The 26310-nt window shown below is 38.8% G+C and overlaps 1 long non-coding RNA gene and 1 pseudogene across 2 annotated transcripts in view; one reads left to right on the plus strand and one right to left on the minus strand.

The window, feature by feature from the left end:
* LOC105711728 (uncharacterized) overlaps positions 1-26310 on the minus strand; it is a 411034-nt gene that overhangs the window by 361779 nt on the left and 22945 nt on the right. The window contains exon 1 of one of the 2 annotated variants that reach the window (XR_010340302.1): positions 7404-7430. The exons of the other annotated variant lie outside the window; for it this stretch is intronic. This is a non-coding gene — a long non-coding RNA (uncharacterized LOC105711728). Of the gene's footprint in view, positions 1-7403; positions 7431-26310 lie in introns of those variants that run through there. 2 annotated transcript variants of the gene reach the window in all.
* Positions 8802-25402, plus strand: LOC105711544 (alpha-internexin-like; annotated as a pseudogene).

Raw genomic sequence — 26310 nt, forward strand, 5'->3', positions numbered from 1 at the left:
TAGAACAAATATTTCTATATACTCACAGTAAACAAAAGGAAATTAGAAAATTATAAACTATTATTTAAAATAACATCCAAAAATATAAAATATTTAGTGTAAACCTGGCATAAGAAAGGTAAAAACTATACACTGAAAGCTATAAAACATAGCTGAGAGAAATTAAAGGTCTAAATAAAAGGAGAGATACACTATGTCCTAGGTTGGACCACTCAATATTTTAATGATGTCAATTTTCCCCAAGTTGAGCCATAATTTCAAAGCAATACCAATCATCCCCCAATATACTTTTTTATAGAAATTGAAAGCTGATTCTAAAATTTATAAGGTATTTAAAGGACCTAGAATTGTTAAAAATAACTTTGGGGAAAAAAAATTTGGAGCACTAACACTACCTGACTTCTGATTTCAAAATTTCTTATTTTATGAAGCTACAATAATCAAGTCATTATGTTATTGGTGTGAAGGTAAACAATAGATCAATAAAAAAGAATAGAATGTCTGGAAATAAAACCACACAATATGGACAAAGGTGAAAGTTCAGTAAAGACAGGAGAGGTCTTTTCAACAAATGGTGCTGGAATCATTGAATAGTCATGTAATATGAAAAAAAAATTCATTCTTGCACCATATATAAAAAGTAACTGAAAGAGGATCATAGAACTAAAAACCCTAAAACTTCTAGAAGAAAATGAAAAAGAAAATCTTTGGGTTAAGCAAAAATGTCTTAGATACAACACTAAATGCACAATATTCATTTTTTAAAATGTGTAAATTGGACTTCATCAAAATTAAAAACAGTTGTAATATTCCCTTAGAATATAGTACATTGATGCTTATGGCATCCATACTGTTTGTCTCTAATAAAAGCAATGTGAATATTCTAACTCAATTAGCCTAATTGGAGAGATAGATAGGATACCACAGAGAAAGTTCATACTTGAAAAGAAAAATCTATACCAATCCATTTGTTTTTAGTATATAATTTATTCTAGTAAAAATTGATTAAAACCAGATGTGCTTCCGAAGTATTCTCATGTACATGTGTGTATGTGTACATACATGTTAGTGTTGTTTTTGTTTAGTATGATGCTAGATTGTATAGCAGAAAGAGTCTGTAAGAATCATATATGCACATATTTCTGAGTCCTCTGTTCAATCTGGGGACTATCAATGAAGACTAATCTGGAAACTTGGAAAGAGACACTTGGGAAGAACAAGGAAAATAATATTTTGAGTGGGGGTCTCTTTCTGGAACATGTATCAGGGTGTGAGAGTCTCATTCCCTCCTCAGACCTAATACTAGAGGAATGTTCTCCTCAACCAAGACTGTTGTGAAAGTGTGGCTAGGTGGATGGCTGAGCCCTTCAGACTTAGTATATCTGGGCCAACTAGAAACTTTTCTTGTAATTTGGACTTCTTGATATCTTATTCAATCATATGGGTAATATTAATTTGCACTAAATTAAATTTGATGGAATCCGGCTTATAACCTCTGTATTTGGTCCTGTGTAGTAAGTAGACATAAATATGGTCATTCCCATCATCTTTACCAACTGTACAAAATAAGGTGAGAATAAAGAACCATTAAGGAGTGACAAAAGGCAAGGAGCACGCTAACTCAGAGCTAACTCATGCACCTCATTTTTCTGATTGGGTACTTAGCCTGTCCATCTGTGAAAGCTATGTTTGTCGAATCTAGTGTAAGGACTATACCAGAAAACCCATTAATAAACTAACTAAATAAAACCCTTTTACCAGTTGATTTCCAGAGACAATCACAGCTTTTCAATCAGATTGGTAGCAAATCTCACAGTTAAGAAACTACTCTGTTCTGCATCATCAGACACAGAAGAAACTATATTTTTAATGTTTTACTTTGCCTCTAGAAAACTAGCATAAGTTAACATATTTTAAAAATAGGGTTAAGAGTGGTGGCTTATGCCTGTAATCCCAGCATTTTAGGAGGCCCAGGCACAAGGACTGCTTAAGCACAGGAGTTTAAGACCAGCCTAAGCAACATAGCAAAACTTCAACCTACAAAAAATTAAAAATTAGCCAGGTGATATGATTCAGATGTGTGTCCCTTCCAAGTCCCATGATGAAATGTAATCCCCAATGTTGGAAGTGGGGCCTTGTGGGAAGCGATTCTCTCATAAATGGTTTAGTGCCCTCCCTAGGGTAATGAGTGGGTTCTCATTCTATTAGTTCACACGTGAGCTATATAGTTGTTTAAAAGAGGCCAGCACCTCCTCTCCTCTCTCTTGCTCCAATTCTCATGCTCCCTCTCTCATCGTGTGACATGCCCGCTTCCCCTTTACCTTCTGCCATGATTGTCAGCATCTTGAAACCTCACCAGAAGCAGATGTGGACACCATGTTTCTTGTACTGCCTGCAGAACTATAAGCCAAAATAAACCTCTTTTCTTTATAAATTACCCAGTTTCAGGTACTTCTTTATAGCAACACAAAATGTGTAACTGGCAAAAGGATCCTGCTGTTTACCGCTTGTAGAAAGAAGCCAACATAACAAGAGCGAGGTGTGATAGAGAAAGAGTGAGTTTTATTATCCATGAGCAAGGAGAAGAGTGGGAAGAATTTTCCCTAAAATTTCCACTCTTCAATTTGTGGAAGCAATGCAGGGTTTTGTTTTGTTTTGTTTTGTTTTGTTTGGAGAGAGAGAGGGGTTTGGAATGCAGGAGAGGAAGAGCCTTAGTGGTGTTAAGTAGTATGATGTGCTCCAATGGCTTATCTTGAATTATTGTTCCATTTGGTGAAGAGGCCGGTGCCATCCTGGGCTCAATCAGGTTACAAATTAATTGCTGTCAATCTTGCAGTTAATTTCTAGCTAGGGGTGAGTTTTGGCCTTGACTGAGAAGAGAATTCCACAAGTATCTGGTCCATGTCAGGATCTGGCTCCCGAAGCTCCAAAGAAAATACATGACCAGGTAAGTGAGTATGGTGAGCACTTAACAAGCATCTGAGTTAATAAATGTACATAAGGCATGGGAGCATAGAATGGGAAAAGAATGGGAGTGGAGGTTCACAGAACATTCTGAGGCTGGATTTCTCCAAGGTGTATCTTCAAACTGGGGAGAAAGGAGGAAAGAAAACAAAGTACTAAAATGCAGTTTGAACCGAAGCTACTTGGTTACAAATGAACTGATACACTAGGTGTGGTGGCATGCACCTGTAGTCCTAGCTACTTGGGAGGCTGAGGAGGGAGGATTGCTTGAGCCCAGGAGGAGTTCAGGGTTACAGTGAGCTATGATCATGCCAGTGTACACTACAGCCTGGGTAACAGCAAGACCCCATATCTAAAAAATAAAAAACTAAACTGATAAAAATAATAGATACATCATTGTAGTCATAGGAACTCATTAGTGTTGATTCTCTTCTCTTTCTTATATTTGTATAGTGTCACATTTGAATCTTTTACAAATATGTGCCTACTAATTTATACGGCATCTCTTCTGTTAATGTCACTCTGCCTTATTTTATAATGAGGAAATTGAAACTTTGAGGTAATATAGAGGCAAAGCTAAGCCTCTTACTCTGCAATACAAGGTTCTTTCCAAGAACTATTTGGCTATTATATTCTCTAAACAGCACATGAGAGAACTGAGAGCCAAAGGACATACTTATATCACTACTTATGCAATATTTTTCATATGTGAAGTAGGCAATACTCTTCATAAATATAATTAAATGCATTGTGCCCATTTTATTGATTTATATGTGTATCTAATACATACAAACATGCATGTATGTATATAAATTGGGCATGATATATGTTTATGTATATACTATACATGCATATGTATATAAAATGGGCATAATGCATGTAATCATATCTACAAAGAGTATTATCCACTTCATAATGTTCATAAAGAGTATTACATGTGTGTGTGCATGCGCACATGCATGTGTGTGTGTGTGTGTGTGTGTAAAAATTTAACCAAAATCATAAAGGAGATGTGAAGTGACTCATGTAGAGAGCAGAGAAATTCGACCTGGCATCTCAAGAAAGGCTTCCCAGAGGAGGTGCCATTTGATCTGGACTATGAAGAATATGCAGGAGAAGATGAAAAACAGTATTCTAAGCAGAAGGAACACATTCTTCAAAGACATGATAAAACAAGTTCAGTGCTAAGAGTAAAGTATATAAACGGCAAGGGGTAGAAAATAAGGATGAACAGGAAGCTAGGTCAGACCATAAAGAGCCGTACGTGTCATGCTGAGTTTGTAACCTATTATATCTACCACAGAGATCTTGAATTTTGTAGGAAGAGAACTCTGGCAGCAGTGTGGAGGATGGACAAGTGTCTACCTGAATGTGCAGGGTAAATGGAATGGTAGAATCAAGGAAAACATTACTGTTTCCATTGGGAAAATGAGTAGACCATAACTCTTTCAACTGAACTAAGTAATCTCAAAGGACTAGGTCTTGAGTACAAAACAGAGATGAAAAGTTAGGATAAGCTGAACTTGAGATGCTTGTGAAGATGCCCCCAAAGAAATTGGAAATCTGAATCTGGAAGGCAGAAGAGAGAGATTTCAGATTAGTATGGTTAAAAATAGCCATTGGGGCCATAGACATGGATGAAACCAGGCAGGAAGAGGGTGTAGAACTGAAAGAAAATAGGAAAAGAACCCCAGCTGGGAAAAGGAAAAAAGAGAATTAAGAAGGAATCATTAGAAATGTAGAAGAGGAAATTAGGAGCAAGTAATGTGCAGGGGTTTAGAAAAAGGAGTTGCAAGGAGTTAGTAAACCCAACAAATGCCCATCAACAGGACAATTCCAAAATCTATGTGAAAGAATTATGAGGAAGAGGAGATAGGAGAAGAATGGCAAAGGATTTAAAGAAAAAATTGTCAGAGAAGAAAAAAACATGAAACATAAACATATTTTTGAAATTTCAATCTCAATTAAAATAAAAAATGCACATTCAATAAAATGTCATTTCAAACCATAAGATTAGGAAAACAGATTTAATAGAAAATTAGCAAAGTTGGCAGGGTATGATAAAAAGTAGTCTTTCTCAACTGGTAATGAATAAAAAGAGCCAAATGGAAGGGGAAGCGGGGGGGGGGGGGGAAGAGTGCTCCCTACTGAGAGGCCCCTTTCCGCAAAGTTCTGGAGATAAGAAAAAGCATGGCGCATTGGAAGAAATGGGGAAAATATCCTTTGCGGTTTCAAATAGAATTGAGAGGGAAAAGACTAGAAATGAGGCTGGAGAGCAAAACAATGCCTCTAGTGGTAAGGGAGATTCTCACACTAAAGACTCAGCAGGGATCTGGGCCTTACTGGGCAGCTACACCGATCAAAAGGCAGACCCTTGTACATGGCACCTTCTTCTGTAACTACCAATCTCTTTAAGGACATAAAACCACAATCTGGTTTATATATTACTTTGATGATTATAATACTTTGATAATTAAAAAAGGTATATCTGGATGCAGTGTCATAATATGGCTTTTCAGTAAAAAGTACTTGAAGGCAAATGAATATTAAATTAAGCCACAAGGAAACGATAGCTGAAATTACTATGCATATATTCAAAATTTACATCTTACATTGACTGAACTGTAGTGACCTAGGTGCCTTCAACTGCCCCCTCCTTAGAATAACATGCAGATAGCTACACTGATTACCTTTTCTTATATTATAATAAAAGAAGTATAACCAGAGCCTTGAGGGCTACATTTGTTAATTTCTCCTCTCTGAAATAAGACACTGTCATCTTCAGGTATTTGGTTTACTAATATGTCACAGATTCATCACCATCCCACCCAACTAATCATCAAATGAGTTTCATAGCTAAGAACTGACTCATGTTATATATCTGCCTTCTTAATGTATTAAGAAAATCCTTAAGCTCCGTTAGGCTTTGGCCACGTACAAGACATCCAAACCCAGATGCTTTGGGGGACTAGACTGAAAACAAGTGAGTAAAGCAAACAGATTGTATATTAATCATTCTGTTGGCACATAAATCATAGAGAAATCATTCTTTACTTCCACAAAGATATCTGCAGGCCCAGGCCAGCCAGATTTTCTAAACTTTTTAGAGAAGTCTTGTATTGATATTTTCATCTGTTATTTTTGGATTTTTAATGTTTAGCAATAGCTTTAAAAAAACAGATTTGTAAGGCTTAGATGGGCTGAAGAAAACTCAGTAAGGGCAGATTTCAGCCAAAGAACCTCCAATTCAAGAACTTCTCTTTACTTTCTCTGAAAACAATATGTATTGCCATCTTCCAGCCACCATTCTCTAGGTTCAGAGGGAGTATGAAGATCTAAAATTTAACCCTTGGTTGATATTTATGTTCTCTTTACAATATCCAGCCTCCCCTTTAATACTTCCTTAGACACAAAATTCATTCATTACTCTCTGGAGCAGCTTTCAAATAACTGACTGCCTCTGGCATTTACCTAGTACAGCCACCATTCATTCACAGTGGTGGACACCAGCCCAGTGAGATAGAGGTTCAAATGTGGGAGTCACAGCTACCTGCTCAACAACTAAAAGCAAAACACTTCACTGATTCCAAACTAGAGTCTTCATAACTTAATATTGAAAAAAGAAACAATTACTTCTAGGAATCTGTTATATAGATATTTTTGCATAAACGCACAAAGATGGACGAACAAGGACAATCATTGCAGGCTCATTTGTAATTATGAAAAACTGGAAACAATTGAAATATCTATGATAGTATAAAATAATATACAGTAAAATATATGAGATCAACCTATATATACTGACATGGAACTCTTCTCAAAATACATTGTTTAATGAAAAAAGTAAGTAACAAAATAATACGGTATTTCTTCACTATGTAAAGTCCATGTGTCTATGTGTATATAAATATTATTTACACACAGTAGGAAATGTCTGAAAGCCAACTGTCATCAGTAGTTTTCTCTGAAGATACGACTGGGGCTGGAAATGAGGAAGGAGTAGGAACTGTACTTTTGTTTCTACATGCTTTTGCATTGAGTTTTTTCAATCGAGACATTTTCATACATGACTTGTTTCACTTCTAAGAAAATAAATTTTTTTGAATAGACAGCATTCAGTCCAGAAAGCACCTACAAGATGCCTGATTGGTGAACCTTGTGAAGGCCAAGAGAAAAATGAGATTTTGTGTATGAATTCTAGTCTCAACGGCTAATTATTTTTCTGCTTTGTCAATGACACTACTTTGTCCTGTGTCTCATATTACCACTCCTTGTGTTCATGTGATTGTGTTTGTGGATTACATAACAATATTAATTGCGTTACTGCCGGAGAGGGCTGTGATTAGTGAGTTATATACTCATTGGAATGTACTTTATCAGAATACACAGTTGTGGATAAGCTAACAAAGGTTGAGTCAAAGTTGTGAGCTTCTCTTTACCTTTCCTGAGAACAATATGAATTGTCATCTTCCAGTCGCCATTCTCAAAGTTGAAAGGGAGTTTAAAGATCGCAGCCTGTGGATCTCAGCCTCTTTGCCCTATACATGAGAAAGAGAATAATGGAATCACAAAAGTTCCCAGATAATGTATGTAATTTTTTCATAATGAATCACCCAGATCAATGCTGAGATATGGAAAGAGATAACCATAGGTTGTGATAATGCCCTGCCACCTCCCCATCTATCCTCTACTCTGCTGCAAGTCTGGGCATAGTGTGCCCTGCTCAAAACCCTTCAAAGGCTTCTCATCACCTTTTGGATAATACCCAAGCTCAATAGCAAATGAGGCCCTCTATGATCTGGCTCTAGTCTTTCTCATTTTTACCTCTGCCTTGCTCCCTCTTAATACTCTGGTGGTATTGGACTGGTGATATTTCCTAAACTCATACCATAACGATCCTTACCTCTTTGCTCCAATTCATACTGTTCCCCTGGTCACAGATACCTTTCGTCAGCCCACACACATCTCCACCACCACAGCCTTGGACAACTCCTGCTCTTCATTATTTATCTTTATTCTTTCTGCACAGTGGCTTTCCCTGGGGACCATTGTCTTCATTCCTCTTTGCCCGTATCTAACCGTACATACACATGCTGAAATGATGACTACAGTCAAGCCAATTAACATATCCATCATCTCACCCTTCCCTAATTGGAGTGTGTATGTGGCGGGGGCAGGGGGAGTGTAAGAGCACCAAAAATCTACTCTCTTAGCAAATTTCTAGTATACAATACAATGAAGATAGCGGCAAGAGGCAGACATATTCCTAGGCAGACAGGGACAGGTCCCCAGTGAAACCCCACCTTCAAGCCAAAGACAGTTTAAAGCCTGAAAGCCAAGCCACACGTCAAATCCACAGACTGGATTGAGAACCTCTCTACCCATTTGGTGCACTTTCTTCTGATTGATCCCTACCCATCACCTATTTTACATATACCTACCCTTTCCTAATTGGTTTTTTATACTGCCATGCCCAGCTTTGAGTTGTCCCTTTGTTTTAACCTTTTTTGCATATTCACAAACCAATAACCACTCCCTCATTCTGAGTCCATAAAAGTCCCGGACCCAACCACACTGAAGGGGAGACCACCCGACTTCATGTGGTGGACCACCCTCACATCCCCTCTGTGCTGAGAGCTGTTCTGTCACTTAATAAAGCTCTTCTCTGCCCTTCTTACCCTTCACTTGTCAATGTAACCTCATTCCTCTTGGATGCAGGACAAGAACACGAGAACTGCTGAACATGAGTATGAGCTATAACACAGGTAGGCTGGGGCACTCCTGGGCCAGTCATGGGCTGAGCCAGTGTGCAAGCCAGGTATGGCCTGGCTGCCCAAATGGGCAGCATGCCTCCTGCAGCAGGCCTGGGGCTGAGCGAGGTCCGGGTTGGGGCGTTAACAGCCGGACAATTCCAGCTGGCAAAAGTGACTGAGAAACACCCTGTGTCAGGGATATTATTAACTATAGTCCATATGCTGTACATCAGACCTCTAGATTTATTCATATGACAAAACTGTAACTTATCTACAACTCCTGATCTCCCCTGTCTCTGGTAATTACCTTTCTACTCTGTTTTTATGTATTCAACCTTTTTTAAGATGCTGCATGTAAGAAAGATCATGGAGTACTTTTCTTTCTGGCGCTTAGTTCACTTAGCTAATGTCCTCTAAAATCATCATGTTGCATATGGCAGGATCTCCTTCCTTTCTAAGGCTGAGTAAGATTCCAAGTCTTTAGAGATGCACAATAAGGGTTTTGTGTCCTCTGCTTCACCTTTTGACATCAGAGGGTCAGAAACTCCACCCTTGGGTCATGCTAATCCTGCCATTTTTTGAACATGGGTCCCATAAAGGAAGATGAAGCTCAATTGTGCATATAAATGTTTCTCATTTCATAAATATTCATTATTCCTTCTATAGCTTATTGAATTTGCATATTTAGCCACCCTGCTCAGCATAAATTCATATTCCCCTTGCCTGCCCCGCAAAAGTGTCTGCTTCTAGCTTCTGGCCAGGGGCCATGCTACCCAGCTGATCAGAATGGCCACCCTTCAGGCTGTAACCATTTATTAGAAATAAAGCTCTCCTTTACAAATTTATGAACCTTGTCATTCTTCAACTGACACTAGTATATCATGATCCACCAAGCTTAAAAGCTTACAGGTAACCTTTATTGTCTCTGTCTCCATGGCTATTTGTAGTTATTAGGTCACCAAGAACTGAAAATAGACACATCTATGGGAATAGAAGAGGCAAGGTCAAACCACAAGGTATCTATATTCTTCTTGAACTCTTCCCTGTGCGAGCATGTGGGCACATGTGCTTGTGCACATGCATGCACGCATGCACATACACACACACTCAGATTTGAACATGAAATACATTGGGCTTAAAGTAAATAAGTTAACCCTGTTGACAATCTGTTCTCGTTCCCACTTTAAAGTAAGACTCAGCTATTCCCTAAAAGTACATCCAAATCTATGAAATGTTAGCAAATAATTCCAATTTTTCTATAGGAAGACAAAGGAATACATCTGACACCAAAAGGCAAACATTAATTTAAAAATCCTCATTAGATCTCTGCTTCCTCCTCAAAGTTATTCTCAGATGACTTGTCACCCCTACCCTTTTATCAACTCTTCCTCCCCAGAGCTTCTCCATCCTTGGTTCCAAACTAACTGCCTCCCCTACCATCTATGCACTGTGGGAGAGAAAAGATTGTTCACACATTGCAAGGTTCATAGCTGAGGCCCCTATAACAAAAGACAGATTAATAAGAAAAAAGGCCAGGCATGCTGGCTCATGCTTATAATCTCAGCATTTTGGGAGGCCAAGGCAAGAAGCTTGCTTTAAGGCCAGGTGTTCAAGACAAGCCTAGTCAATGTAGCAAAACCCTATCTACAAAAATAGTCAAGCATGGTGGTGTGTGCCTGTAATCCTAGCTACTTGAGAGGCTGTGGTGGGAGGATTGCTTGAGCCTAAGAGGTCAAAGCTGCAGTGAGCCATGATTACACCACTGCACTCCAGCCTGGGTGGCAGAGTAAGACCCTGTCTCCAAAGAAACTCAAAACAACAACAACAACAAAAAAAAAAACCAGAAAATAAAAAAACAAGAGGAAAGCACACACATCTATTTAATGTAAGTTTTACATGACACGAGGGCCTTCAGAAGTAAAGATCCAAAGAAACAGGGAAATATGTACTTTTATTCTAAGTTTAATGAAGTGGATAGTTGAGGAAAAGTATAATTAGACAAAAGGGGCATACTGTAATTGTCAGAGTAGGTAGATAGGCAGATATGAGTAGGGCAGGATACGGCCCCAAATGTCAGGCAACTGCCAGGCAGTCTCCTCAGGAATGATAAATGGTCTTGACTGGTACCAGGGAGGGGAAAATTTCCTATCAAACAGGAAACATTTTGAGCTTTTGGGCAACAACTTCCCGATAAGAACTTAAAAATGGCAAATGTGTCCAGGCATGCACAGTAAGGGGCAAAATGGCAACATTTGACCTTCCTCTGGGTACATGTCCAGACATAAACAATGTGGGTGCTTTATCTGTGGGTGCTAGATTGGTAAAGGAAATTACCCTAAGAGAGCATACACATAACTTCAACTGCCAAATAGCACATGTGGCCCCTCCCAGATGCTGGCAAGTCACTGCTTATGCTGTGATTAGCCAATACCTGCCCAAGGCAAAGGATGAGGGGAGGAGACTAAGAAGAGACAGGAAATTATAACTCTGTAAGATACCTGAGCCAACAATCAGGCAGGGCACTCAGTCTTTCAAGTTGCCCACTTGATCCCTTCCACGTATACTTTGCTTCAATAAACCTTCACTTCTGCTTTAAATCTACTTCTGTCTCTTAGCTGAATTCTTTCTTCAAGGAAGGCAAGAACCCAGGACTGTAAACCCTGCCCAGACTCACTGCTGGTAACATAATGCAAATAAATTGTGGGCAACTTAGCAAGGCTGGTTTGTTTAGACTCTTCTCTGTGTCCCTGTGTCTTCAGAGATAAGGATGCTCTTTTTCCTCTGGATACAGGAAGGGTACCTCAAAATGAGGGATTTATTCTGAGGAAGGTCAAAGAATTATTTTACGGCCTGTTTCAGGGAAGAAAGACAGTGATAAAGTCAAGGAGTACTTTCTGCTTGTGCTGTTTTATCAAATGCCAACCTATGATATTTTGAAGCAATGTGTCCTCAACCCCATCACTACCAAGCTTCCACTCCTTTCTCATTAGAATAATTCAGTTCTCTCTGGCTTTTCCAACTCAGCACCCTCATATCTATTGCCCTAGATAACAAAGGATTATCCTTTGAAAATATCTGGGAATGGTCCATACAACTACTTTTCTACTTTTCCTCATGTGTCTTCATTGTTTGTCCTGTGACAGATATATCCAGAGCAGGACTAAAAAGAAGCCATAAAGAAGCATCTGCAATCAGAGAGAGGTTGTAGAAAAGAAGAAAGAGTCATTCATTTTGTTTTCTCTAAAGTTAGAGTCAAGAAAACTGTAGTTAGAAAATTAGATTTTATTCTAAAATTTCCGGATTTTCCCCACATCTCTTCTCTGAATAGACTATAATTCTATACCTCTATCTCAAAACTTTTTATAAATGCAGAATAACAGGTATTTGCATTCCTTTTAAAAAACTGGTTGTGGGCCGGGCGCGGTGGCTCAAGCCTGTAATCCCAGCACTTTGGGAGGCCGAGGCGGGTGGATCACGAGGTCAAGAGATGTAATGGTTTTGTTTTATAAATATGTTACACACAACAAAATGTGATGGCTTCAAAATATTTATAACATATTGATGAAATTCAGGACACACCACCTTAATGTAACTATAGGAGACCAGAATATGCTACCTTAAGAATGCCTTTTTGTCACAAAGATTAAAGTTGATTATTTTGAGAAACAGCAGACACAAGAGAAGTTGAAAACAAAGTTATTCTTTTGTAAGAAAAATTTATATCTATAAATGAAATCCTCATTTGTAAGGGTGTCTCCCTCTCTGTACTAGGAAGAGAAGGATGACTTAATCATTAGAAATTCTTATCAGTGGAGAAGTCATCAGCAAAAATCTTCATAATAAATCTTGTTCTTTTTATCAGGATTTTCTTGGCATAATTTTTTCTTGTCATAACTGAGTCTCTCCCCCATACTTCTTTCTTTGTTTTGGGGAACCATGGTATTTAAGCTCAAAGTCAAAGCCACCTATATCAGATCTACTCCAGAGAACTCCTCATTTTTCCCTGAGTGTCTCACATGTATAGATGAGATATACATTATTGATGAAACTTCTGTTTTTCTCTTATTAATCTGTCTTTTATTACAAAGATCTGTCATAATTAAGAACTCATGCAGTGTAGAGAGAAAATCATGTTTCTTCACCTACAGCTCATTAAATGACTCAAAACAATGTTTAAATAGGACATCAATGGGGTGTTTAAACAGGGAAGTAGCATAAATTGATTTAATATAGGAAAATAATTTTACTTCAAAGCAGAGAATTTATTGTAAATGGTAAAGACTAGAAACAAGAACACCTGTTGAAAAGCCACTGCAACAATCTAGGCCTGATTTCAATAATTCAGAAGTTATGACAATTTTGATAAGAATATGGCTGAAGTGTCCCTTTATTTTATCTATAAAAGGGGTAGTTCATGAACACTTAGTACTATAAACAAAATGTAAGAGAAAGTTTCAACTATTATACAACACAAAATATTTTAAATATTGTGGAAGCAATCATATTTCCACAATTAATGTACTAGTTATAAACCATTACGTGCTTTTGAAAGTATGTTCTTGAAAGACTTTCACTGGGCAAGAACTTGTTTGGTAGTTCAAGTATGTGCAATACTTGGCACACAATATGTGCTCAACAAATATTTAATAAATAAATACATACATTCATTATTTCTTTAAAAATAGCATCCCATTTAGATATCACACCAATTTACTGGCTTTACCACTTCCACCTACCACCCTGCTTCCAGTTACTATGAAAAAAATGTCTTTGATCCATAAGATAAGCTCATATTCTCATAGAATAAATATGAGCTACAATCCTAGCATGTATTTAAAAATAGATCAGAAATTTTCCTTAACTTATAAAATTTTAAAATATAATTCTAAACCACACAAAATATAGTAAAATTAAAAGTTATAAATGTGTCTGCAGAGAAGAAAGATGGCAAAAACTCAAGTTGTTTTCCTAAATATTAGTCATATTGGAAGCGTGTTCTGTTAAAGGGTAAAATTACAACAAATCTAGTTTTACAGATGTTAATTGGCCTTTATTTGTGATTTTAGAATTGAGCAACAGTTCAGACGAAAAATGGCTCAGAATGTTCCACCCCACCAAATGTGTAGGTTATATTTGTAACCAGAGAAAAGAAAATAACATAAAGAAAACAGCAGTGAGGTACAGAGATAGCCCAGTTGGTTATAGCTCACATCTGTCTTATTTGAACATGGTTTGAACAATTGGCTGCCTGTGATTGGCAGGGATTCAGCTATCTGTTCCTAAGTTCAGTTTTCAGTTTAAGTACTGAGTTGGGCTGCAGTTAGGAACTCACACATAGGCCTCCTTGGGCCAATTTTAGTTTGTTTTAACAGTTGTTCATGTGATTTAAAGGATTTGATTAAACACAGTAAAGAAAGAACTCCCTGGTGGTGAGGACAGCTAAAAGAAGAATGAGTGATGAAGACAGATTCAGCATCTCCCTTTATAGGAAGCTTTATAAAGACAATAACTCCTTATAAGTCTTAGTAAATTTCTATGCAAAATTCACAATGTCATGGGTATAGTTTGAGCTAAAATTTACTTCTGCTAACTATGACTTCTGTTTTTAAGTTCGCTAAGCAAATAAATTAAGTGAACAATATTTCATTGGGGAAAACAGACTGCCAAAGAACACAAACTACAATCAGGTACTACTGTAATACAAAATCCGTGAGATTAAGAAATATGATAATTACAAATAATATTTCTTTGCAAAGGAAGTATTCCCCAAGGTCCTCACCACACCTGAAAGTAATCATACTGAATTTATTTGTAAATAAATCATTATTCAAAGCTTTCACGGCTGGGCGCGGTGGCTCAAGCCTGTAATCCCAGCACTTTGGGAGGCCGAGGCGGGTGGATCACGAGGTCAAGAGATCGAGACCATCCTGGTCAACATGGTGAAACCTCGTCTCTACTAATACAAAAAATTAGCTGGGCATGGTGGCGCGTGCCTGTAATCCCAGCTACTCAGGAGGCTGAGGCAGGAGAATTGCCTGAACCCAGGAGGCGGAGGTTGCGGTGAGCCGAGATCGCGCCATTGCACTCCAGCCTGGGTAACGAGTGAAACTCCGTCTCAAAAAAAAAAAAAGCTTTCACTAATTTTTCAGTGACATCTTAAAAGGTAAATATTGTCAGTCTTTTTACATTGTTTGAGATGGAGTCTTGCTCTGTCGCCCAGGCTGGAGTGTAGTGGTCTGATCTCAGCTCACTGCAACCTCCACCTCCCAGGTTCAAGCAATTCTCCTGCCTCAGCCCCCCAAGTAGCTGAGACTACAGGCACACACCACCACACTGGACTAATCCTTATATTTTTAGTAGAGACGGGGTTTCACCATATGGACCAGGCTGGTCTCGAACACCTGGCCTCAAGTGATCCTTCAGTCTCGGCCTCCCAAAGTTCCAGGATTATAGGCATGAGCCACCACACCTAGATAATTTTTGTATTTTTAGTAGAGATGAGTTTTTGCCACATTGGCCAGAGTGGAGTCTCTACATTAAATTTTTTAAATATCATAAATTAAAGCTAGTTTACATTAGAAAGTTTAACATAAACTTTTTAGTTTACATTAAAAAGCATTTAAGCAAGTCAGAGTATAGGCAACTAGATAGTAACTTCAAACACTAGCTGTTTAAAGGACCAGGCACCACTGAAAAGAACTGATGCACTATAAAGGGACAGGTGAGATTTAAAAGGATAGACTACATCTTAAAAGTCAGTCTTTGAAATACATAGCTCTCAGTGAGAAAAGAAAAGTCAAAAGGAAGGAAGACAAGCCCTTTGGCAACTTGGCAGTAAAGGGAGAAAGAAGAAAAAAAGGAAAAAAATTAGGGTCCTATAAGACAAAAAAGAACGATAAAACTGGAAGATCCACAACCCTTCCCCAATCATCATCATTAAAACAAATAAACAAAAATAAAACTTAAATATCTAAACTTTTCTACTTTTTCAGGAGAGGGCACCACTAAATAAGGAATATTGTAAAATATCCTAATTTCATGAAAACAAGCAAGATAAAGATAAGCTGTGTCCAGAGAGACAGGTAATAGGTAGGTAGGTAGGTAGGTAGGTAGATAAAAACAAGGAAATGAGGAGAAGAAGGGAGGGAGGGAGGAATCAAAAGGTTTTCTAGAGATCCACTGGAAGAATTCTGTTTATACCTCACTGGCCAGAATGGAGACTACATGGTGACTTCTAAGTACAAGGGCATCTGAAATAATAATAAGTAATTTTTCCCAGCCTATAGTGGAAGGTAAAAAGAGGAAAGTGAACTTGGAAACTTTTGGGTAGCCAATAAAAAGTATGTGTCATATCTCTTCTATACCTGAAATATATTACTTTCATCCTCACATTTGATAATTCAGCTAAATATAAATGTATAAGCTGAAAATGATACTATCTTAGACTTTTAAAGTCATTGTCTTTGAGCTTCAGTATTGTTAAAAGCCCATTGTTCATTCTATTTTCTGTCCTTTATATGTGACTAGTATTTCCTTTTCTGAAAGGTTATGGGATCTCTTTATCTCTGGGGTTCTGAAATTTCATGATGAAGTGCCTTGGTTTTGAGTCCTTTTTATATTATGAGATCTGAAATTTTACCTGTTCAGTTGTCACAAAGATCAAACCTCCAGTCTCCATCCAGTATGAAAAGAGGTTAGTCTCACAGTTGTTTGCAGAATAGGGATGAGAAATATCTATTTCTTAGACTTTCAATCAATTCCTCTGTTATGTCCCATTGCCAACATCTTTGCCTCCAATCACTCACTAAGCTACCTTAAAATCATCAGGCATGCATTCACGTTTTTCATGTTAGCATCCCATTTGCAAGTCTTTGGTGTTAGCTTTCTCTTTTCTGATGAGTCATCAACTCACTTCTCATCTTCAAATAATGTGTTGACATTTCTTCTCCACTATAATCTCAATCTCTTACTTCATTTCTCCTATAAGCTTATGCCTTTTTTAAAAAAACTCTTATTTTAGTGAGATTGCAACAGGAAGCAGAGGAAAATGTGTGTTCAGTCCACCATGTTTAATCTGAAGTTTTCTCCATTTCAGCTGTAGTGTAAAGAATGAATTGGTAGGGGGAGGGACAGAAGTGGTTGGAGAGGCAGGTTGTGGTGGGTCAAGACGGAGAGTGAGGAGACAATGAAGAATTTCAGTAAGAAGTGATAAGTGTCTGAATCATAATAGTAGCAGGAATAATAAAGAGGACAAGCTCAAAACAAACTAAATTGACAGAAACAATGGGAGTCAGTAAGTGTCGTAAAGAAGTCCAAGATGTACAGCACATAAGAGGAATTTGTGCAGGTTACATTTCAATAGTAGCAACAGTGTATTTTAATTCCTGGCTGGGATAGTCAGAAAAAAATGAGTGAAATTTCATAGACGGAAATGGAGGCAGGTCATTCTAAGTTAGATGGTTAATCATGAGCACTTATTCACAAAAAGCGTTTTGTGAAGACTAGAACTTAGAATATTCTGAAATTGAAAAACTGTTGTTTTGACAAGCACAATCAGTGTCTGAGTGGGCAACTGTGATTTGCCTATGGGGCAGATCTTCCCTTTGTCACTTTGTTCATTCCTCTATCATTTCAGTAATGACATGTAAGACAAGTGCTCAGACACTTTACTTAGGCAAGCCTGAAATTAGAGAATCAACCCAAATGTCGATGCTTTATTGATCATGGGCTAAGAATAAGTGTTATGTTTGTGCTATTGTGTTAACAGTTACATGTTCTCATGATTCAAAAAAATTTTTTTTCAGTGAAAAATCTTACTTTCACTCCTAGCCTCTATCTGCCTAGACACTGCCCTCTTCAGTTCCCACCCCCGATCCTATCAAGTGTCCACTCTTACTAATTTCCTGAATATTTTTCATTAATTATGCAGATATGAGAAAATTAAAATGTATTTCTCTTTTTTTACACAAAGTATACCATTATGTATATGCTGTTCTGTGTCTTGCTTGTTTATTTAATAAAATACCTTGGCAACTAATATATAGAGAACTGTGTCTTTTTTCAAAGTTACATGTTTGAATTCAGTTGTAGAGATGTACTCTAAGATATGGACTCAATATTCTATTGATAGACATTTTGTTAGTTTTTGGAGGGTTGAGGGAAAATTCCCCTTTGCAATCTGAAGATTTGCTAAAAATCTACTGACAAAAGACATATTAATAGAAGAAAATGTATACAAATGTATTGACTTCCACAAGAGTAGGGGTAAAAATCACAGAATGATTATCCCAGCATGAAATGGGGTATAGACACTTATATACCCTTTTCTTAGGTGACAGGGAGATGAGAAAGTGTGGATGATTTTAGAGGGACTATGAAATGATTTTTAGGGGAACCCAATGGGCTTGAAGAACATACAATGGCCTAAAATAAAGTATGTTAGACCCGCAGCACAAACAAGTTTGTCCAGGTGTGTTGACAGACTTCAGTCATTCTTCCTGCAGTATGAGTTCAGTTAATGAAAACTCGGGGAAGGGACCAAAGGTAATTGATTTATTCTTTGCCAAGTCTAGACTTTAGGCAGATAAGAGAACTGCAGAGGGGGGATACAGAGGATTGAGATACAGGAAGAGAGGGAAGGTCAGAGGATTGAGATACTGGAAGAGAGGGAAGGTCAGAAAGATCCAGTTATCTTCCTCAGTTCAGCTTGTTAAAGTGCCATATATTTGGCTATTAGTTTCTAAATCCCAGCATTTTCAATCTTATTATTTTGCTTCAGTGAATAACCTTACACATGAATCAGTTCACACACATTCAACTGTATTTGTAAAAGCAAATCTTTTTGTTTTGAAATAAAAATTGAGTGTTTTAGCAAAACTAAGATCATGCAGACCCAGTAAAATATTTAGCCTTGTTTTTCTGTTTGGTTTTCATTTTTCATAAATCTGGAGCTAAGCCAATGTATGCTTAAAACCAGTTTCTGAGGAACTTCTGTGAGTTTGTGTTTTCTTATATTTAACTTCCAGGATACTAAAGTAGAAAAGAAAACACAGCTAAAGGAATATGAAGAAAGTCCTTCTCTGAGAGAAAATAATGGAGTAGAATGATATTGACCTTGGCAGCACAATATGCCCCAGCTATTGGAGTCACCCACATGGTGTTGAGGCTTTCTAACTCCAACTTTGGGATATCTCTACTGTCATTCTAACAATCTACCCATTTTGTTTTTCGTTCTTTGTTTTTTTTTGTTTTGCTTCACTTCATTTGTTTTGTAGAGATGGGGTCTCCCTATGTTGCCCAGAGTGGTCTCAAATTCCTGAACTCAAGAGATCCTCCTGCCTAAGCCTCCCAAAGTGCTGGAATTAAAGGAATGAGCCACTGCACCTTGTGTACTGTATTCTATTATATTCTCATCCTATTAACCTATTATTATGTTCTGTCCTGACTGTAAAGACTAAAGACATTCTTTTTTATGAGCATGGATTTTCCCTGAAGAATATTAAATTGTCATCATCAGCTGAATGGAGAATGGGATAATCCTTAGGCAGCACATGAAGTGGACATTGGTGAACTTGGTCTCTGGGTTTGGCAGGCAATTTGGCCTTCACTTCAAGATTAGGGCCTCCTAGAAGCTAAGCAAAAAGTTGACCTAGTGAGAGACTCTAAGGTCTAATTTAAGTATATGGCCTATAAGAGAAGCCAATTCTGGCCAGGCACAGTGGCTCATGCCTGCAATCTCAACACTTTGGGAGTCTAAGGCAGGAGGGTCGCTTGAGACCAGGAGTTCAAGACCAGCCTAGGCGACATGGGCAGAACTTGTTATCTATAATTTTTTTTTTAAATACCCAGGCATGTGCATGTGCCTGTGGTCCTAGCTACTCAGAAAGTTGAGGATAGAGGATCACTTGAGCCTGGGAGGTCGAGGCTGCAATAAGCTGTGATCACGCCACTGCACTCCAACTGAGGCAACAGAGTGAGTCTTGTCTCCAAACAAAAAAAGAGAGAGAGAGAGAGAGAAGCCAATTCTACCAATTCCTGTATCAAATGTAAGTTATTCTCTATATTGTATTACTATTTCCAAGTTTTTCTTAATTCATAGCATCGACTAGTCATCAAGAAAATGCAATTTAAATCCATAAAACATATTTTCACATCTTAAAATCAAATAAATTATAAAACCCTGACAATATATGTATCAGATAGAATGAGAAGCAAAAAGAATCCTTTGCCGTTGCAGGGAGCATAAATTGGTACTAACATGTTAGAAAACAATGTATCACCATCTAGCAATGTTGAAAATATGCATATTCTACAACCTAGCCATTCCACAGCTGGGCATGTACTCTGGAGAAACTCTTGAATGGATGCACAAGCAAACAAGTACAAGAATGTTTCTGTCAGTATTGTATTAGAAAAAATGGAAATATAAATATCAATAGGAAAGAGCTAAATAAATTATATTTATGTAAAGGAGTTTTTCACATAATAAGAATAAAATAAAGTTGCTTAAATTAGAAAATAGATCTCACCAAAACAATGAGCAAAAAAAAGCAAGCTGAACAAGAATGCATATGCTTCAATAAATTTTTGTGATAATATAATGCCCTGATTCACACATATGACCTTGAATTTTCCTCTGTTAAGTGGAACTAATTCTGGAGGCAAATACTCCTGCTCGCAATCCCCACACTGGGAGGTGATGCGTAGACGCATGAAGAAAGAAAAATCATCCCAGCTGTTACATAAACCCTCATTTAATTAATTACTGGGATTAACATCCCACAACCTACTCCTCTTCCTACACATACTCCCTCTGAGTTTGTTTGATGCAGTGATTAAGAGCACGTCACACATAGATGACCTAGATTTAAAACCCTCCTTCTTGGGTTGATTTTCAGCATTTTACTTAATTCTTCTGGGTATCAACTTTCTCACTCAAAAAATGCAGCTAACAAGATTTACTTTTCATAAGATTGTAGTAACAAGCAACTTAATCCAGGTAAAACTTAGTGCCTGGTAAATAATAAGTACTACATAAATGGTAGGGATTATAGAGCCTATCACAGCTTCTACTGGTAAGAATACCTCCCATCTCTGCTCCAGGCTTCTCATCTGTTCTGGGGCATGGTTTCTACTCTGGTTTGTCAAGATGCTCCCATGCAAATTCTGTGTTTCAGAAATTTCATTGAAATCTAGTCCACAAGTAGGTGAAGACTTCTTAGATATGCTACCAAAAGCACAAACAAAATAAAAACAATAAAATGTACTTTATCAAAATTAAAACTTTTGTACTTCACAGGACACCATCAAGAAAGTTAAAAGACAATGCCTAGAAAGACAGAAAATATTTGCATATCATTTCTCTGATAAGAGAATTGTATCTAGAATATTTAAGGAATTCTCACAGCTCAGTAGAAAGACGAAGTGGGCAAAGCATCTAAATAGACATTTCCCCAAAGAAGATATACAAATGGCCAACCGATATGAATTAAAAGATGGTCAGTATCATTAGCCAGATGGTCAATAATAGGAAAATGTAAACAAAACCACAATGAGATACCACTTCAAATCCACTAGAAGGGATATAACCGAAAAGAGTTAGAAAGAATGTAAAGAAACTGGATCCCTCCTACATTGCTGCTGAGAATAAAAAATGTTAAATGTGCTTTATAAACACTTTGGCAGTTAATCAAAATGCCAAAGATAGAATTACCATATGATCCAGCAATCCCACTCCTAAGTATATACCCAAGATAAACGAAAACATATGTCCACACAAAAACTTGCATACGAATTTAGATAGAAGCATTATTCTTCTTGATAGCCAAAAAGTAGAAACAACTCAAATGTCTATCAACTGATGACTGGATAAATAAAATATGGTATTCATACAATAAAATACTATTGAACAATAAAAATGGAATGAAGCACTGATACATACTGCACTGTGTGAATCTTGGAAACGTTAACTGAGAGAATCCAGTTTAAAAAATATTGTATAATTTCATTTATATAAAATTTCAGAATAGGCAAATCTATAGAGATGGAAAGTAAATTAGTGGTTTCCAAGGGCTGGGAGCGGGGGAAGGTTGAAGCAAAATGGAGAGAGACTGCTGACAGATACAGGAGTTTTTCTTTGTGGGGGGTGATGAAAATGTTCTAATGTTGATTGTGGTGATTTTACAAGTCTGTGAATATTTGTACAACTCCAAACCATTGAATTTTACATTTCAAATTGATGTAGTTTATAGTATATGAATTATATCACAATAAAACTGTTTTTTAAAAATCTGATGCACAGAACACTTTCCTCTCTCAAGGCTCTCATGGATTTAGTCCTTTTGTATAACCTTTTTACCACTTTAATGATATTTTTGAAAGGGGTAGCAAATGTGCCTGCTCAGTTCACTCTTGATTCAGAAGCTTTGTAGGGATTATTTCTAAAAAGAACTGCCCCCAAAAATAGAGAGGACACATAGAAGTGATGGAACTATATATGTCACACAGGAAATACAGATGAGTTCATACAAAAAAAAAAAAAAAAAAAGGCATTTTCTGTTGAAATATGTAGCAGAAAGTTAAAAATGAAGGAAGAGATACCAGGGCTAATACGTATTATTCTCATGATAGTATACACAATAAGGGAGCTTGGACTCGTCCAGGAATAGGTCAAGGGGGTGACTATGGGACCCCTAACCATGTAGGGCAGTGAAGGGGGCCAACACACTCTCATTCCCCTACAGTAACCTGAGTACTTTCAAATCCAGTCTTCTCAGCATTTTTTTGAGGTAATTATTTAATGACACAGGAAAATAACGTTATGAAACAAGCTGGTTACAAGTAGTAGGTAGATGACTTCATTTTTGATAAAAAAAATTAAAAGGCACAAGCATGCACATAAAAATTAGATTATGCACAAAATACCAATAGCATTTCATTCTCAGCATTTTTATGTTTATCTTAAAACTGTAATTGATAGTAAGATTTTAGATTTCAGACCCTAGACTCTTGCAGCTAGGGACATTACTCCACTTTCTAGTGCTGCCTGAATTCCTCTCTTATCCACTAACAAGTGGTCGTCTAACCTCTGTTTGAATATTTACAGTGATAAGGAGTTCATTACCTTACAAAACATCTCACTCTGTATTTGTACAGCTTGGTTGGCTAGAAAGTTCCTCCTCACATTGAGACAAACTCAGTTTTTCCGTACCATTGACATACGTAGTCCTAGAGAGACTTTTGTTTCTACCCAAAATAGGCTTGTATGACCTCTTCCATATAGCAACCTTCTTGAAGGCAATTATCATGAGGTTTTCGATATATCCTCTAGGCTAAACATCAGAAGTTTCTTCAGTGGCCCTTTATGTGGCATGGCTTTAAGAAGTTCATTGACATCTTGTTTATTCTTAAATTCTCTGGTAGATAAGCCAAACTTATTTCCACATGCATAAAAGATGAATGGGTGGTAAGACCTATGGTCCTGAACTGGTAAATGAATTAACATATGTGTAAGTATTTTTACAACTGAAAACACTTTGTAAACATAAGATACTATTAAAACCTATCTAATTCATAGAAGGCAACTTGACACAGCATATTAGAAACTTGCAACTCAAAATATGGTCTAAGGGTACACCTGGCATCACCTGGAAGCTTTCGAGAAACAATTTCAGGCCCACCTTATATCCATTAAATCCCACCTGCATTTTAGCATTTTAACAACATCTCCAAGTGTTTCATATGCACATTAAGGTCTGAGGAGCTCTGTAAACTTAAAAATGGGAAAAGCTTTCACTAAGCAATTCTCGTTTTAGGTATTTATCCTGAGAAAATGATTAGGCTAAGTACACAGGATTTTTATAACAACGAAAGTTTACAATGAAGTGAAACGTCCACTAATAGAAAATTGCCCAAAGTGCTTTACGGTTCATCTATGGATACACCATTTGCCAGCCAGAGCTAACTCTACAAAGCAAGCTGGTTCTTAGCTGGTGCTGGTGCCTAGAAGATGCCTGCTCCTCAGCTAATGCATGCTACTGTGAACACAGATGTATGTTTAGTTGACACAAAAGGGCATTAATATCCCCACATCAGTTATCCCTGGAGAAGAACTAGGACATCTGCCTCTGTCATCTTTCAAGGGTTCAGCCAGTTTAAAAGTTTGCTTCTGGACCTGCCTGCCGCACCTCTCCTTTCTTCTGTATCTCCAGGCGAAGCCGCACGCCCGGCTTGGAGCACTACCTGTGCTGCTGCTCCTCCTCCTACCGCAAGGTGTTCGGGGACGACTCCCGCCTGTCCGCGCGCCTCTCCGGGCCGGCAGCTTCCGCTCACAGTCGCTGTCCTGCTGCAATGTGGCCTCCTCGACCGCCTGCTCCTCGGCCACGTCGCTCGGCCTCAGCCTGGCCTATATCGCCGGCCACCGGCGTCCGACGGGCTGGACCTGAGCCAGGCAGCGGCGCGCACCAACGAGGAGCAGCAGCTGCAGGGACTCAATGACCGCTTCGCGGTGTTCATCGAGAAGGTGCAGCAGCTGGAAACGCAGAACCACGCACTGAAGGCCGAGCTGTCCGCTCTGAGGCAGCGCCACGCCAAGCCGTCGAGCGTCGGCGAGCTCTTCCAGCGTGAGCTGCGTGACCTGCGCGCGCAGCTGGAGGAGGGGAGCTCGGCGCGCGCTCAGGCCCTGCTTGAGCGCGACGGGCTGGCCTACGAGGTGCCGCGGCTGCGGGCGCGCTACGGGGAGGAGAGCCGCGGACGCAAAGGTGCCGAGCGCGCCCCAAAGGCGCAGCAGCGCGACGTGGACGGCGCCACACTGGCCCGCCTGGACCTGGAGAAGAAGGTGGAGTCGCTGCTGGACGAGCTGGCCTTCGTGCGCCAGGTGCACGACGAGGAGGTAGCCGAGCTGCTGGCCACGCTGCAGGCGTCGTCACAGGCCGCGGCCGAGGTGGACGTGGCTGTGGCTAAACCAGACCTGAGCTCGGCGCTGAGGGAGATCCACACCCAGTATGAGTCCCTGGCTGCTAAGAACCTGCAGTCCGCAGAGGAATGGTACAAGTCCAAGTTCGCCAACCTGAACGAGCAGGCGGCACGCAGCACCGAGGCCATCCGAGACAGCCACGAAGAGATCAGCCAGCTGCAGGCGTGCACCATCGAGATCGACGGCCTGCGTGGGGCCAACGAGTCCTTGGAGAGGCAGATCCTGGAGCTGGAGAAGCGGCACAATGCCGAGGTGGCTGGCTACCAGGATAGCATTGGGCAGCTAGAGAATGATCTGAGGAACACCAAGAGTGAGATAGCATGCCACCTTCGGGAATACCAGGACTTGCTCAATGTCAAAATGACTCTTGACATTGAGATAGCAGCTTACAGGAAACTGCTGGAAGGCGAAGAGACACGTTTTAACACCAGTGGGTTAAGCATTTCGGGGCTGAATCCACTTCCCAGTCCAAGTTATCTGCTCCCATCTAGAATCCTCAGTTTTAACAACCTCCAAAATCTCATCCACTGGGATATCACTTAAAGAGGAGGAGGAGGAGGAGGAGGAGGAGGAGGCATCTAAGGTAGCCTCTAAGAAAATCTCCCAGATAGGCGAAAGTTTTGAAGAAACATTAGAGGAGACAGTAATATCTACTAAGAAAACCGAGAAATCAAATATAGAAGAAACCACCATTTCAAGCCAAAAAATATAATTCCATTGCTTTGAAAGAGTTAATGCTTAAGAGGGAATGATAAGCATTTGACTTGTTAAACAGCCTGCTCCTGAAACATAACACCTGCCACACCATTATGAAATGTAAAAAAAAAAGTTTGCTTCTATACCTAGATATTTTCTTTTCCCTGTATGATGGTCAGGTACAATTACTTTTAACGGGGTTCCCATCAATATCATAACTAGATAAGATGCTGCAAAGATAACGTTGGAGAATTGTTACAGGCTGTTTACAAAATGTGTACCCAATTGTCAATGAAATCACTTGATTTTTTTTTCCTTTAAAAAAAATTTTTCTTTTGTAACCTTTTATTTTACTTGTTTTTTAGAGACAGGGTCTCACTGTTACCCAGGCTGGAGTACAGTGGCACAATCATGGCTCACTGCAGTCTCGACCTCCAGGGCCTCAAGCAATCCTCCCACCTCAGCCTCCCAAGTAGCTGAGACTACAAGTGCATGCTGCAATGCCTGGCTGATTTTGTTTTTTGTAGAAATTAGGCCTCGCTGTGTTGCCCAGGCTGATCTCAAACTCCTACACTCAAGCAATACTATTACCTCGGCCTCCCAAACTGCTGGGATTACAGGCATGAGCCACTGTCCCTGGCCTTTTTTCGTTTTAACTGAGAACTGTGTTCAACTCTTTTGTTCCTTAGTCATTGCTCATTACTTTTGTTGTGTCTGTTACTTTTGTCTTAGAGTTGCTGCACTTATTATACAGAGAATGCCTTTTATCATGATCAAATTTATTTTGGGAAATTTCAGAGAAAATGTTTTTCTAGAACACCTTGTTTGACATTATAAAACAGCTCTTCACTCTTGCACTTCAGATCTCCCTTTCTAGCTTTCTTTTCTCCATCGTGGTCATTACCACTTGTTTTATTTTATTGA

This window comes from Aotus nancymaae, unplaced genomic scaffold (genome assembly GCF_030222135.1).
Source record: "Aotus nancymaae isolate 86718 unplaced genomic scaffold, 86718_ANA_hifiasm-v0.15.2.pri h1tg000108l, whole genome shotgun sequence".
Lineage (NCBI taxonomy): Eukaryota > Metazoa > Chordata > Mammalia > Primates > Aotidae > Aotus > Aotus nancymaae.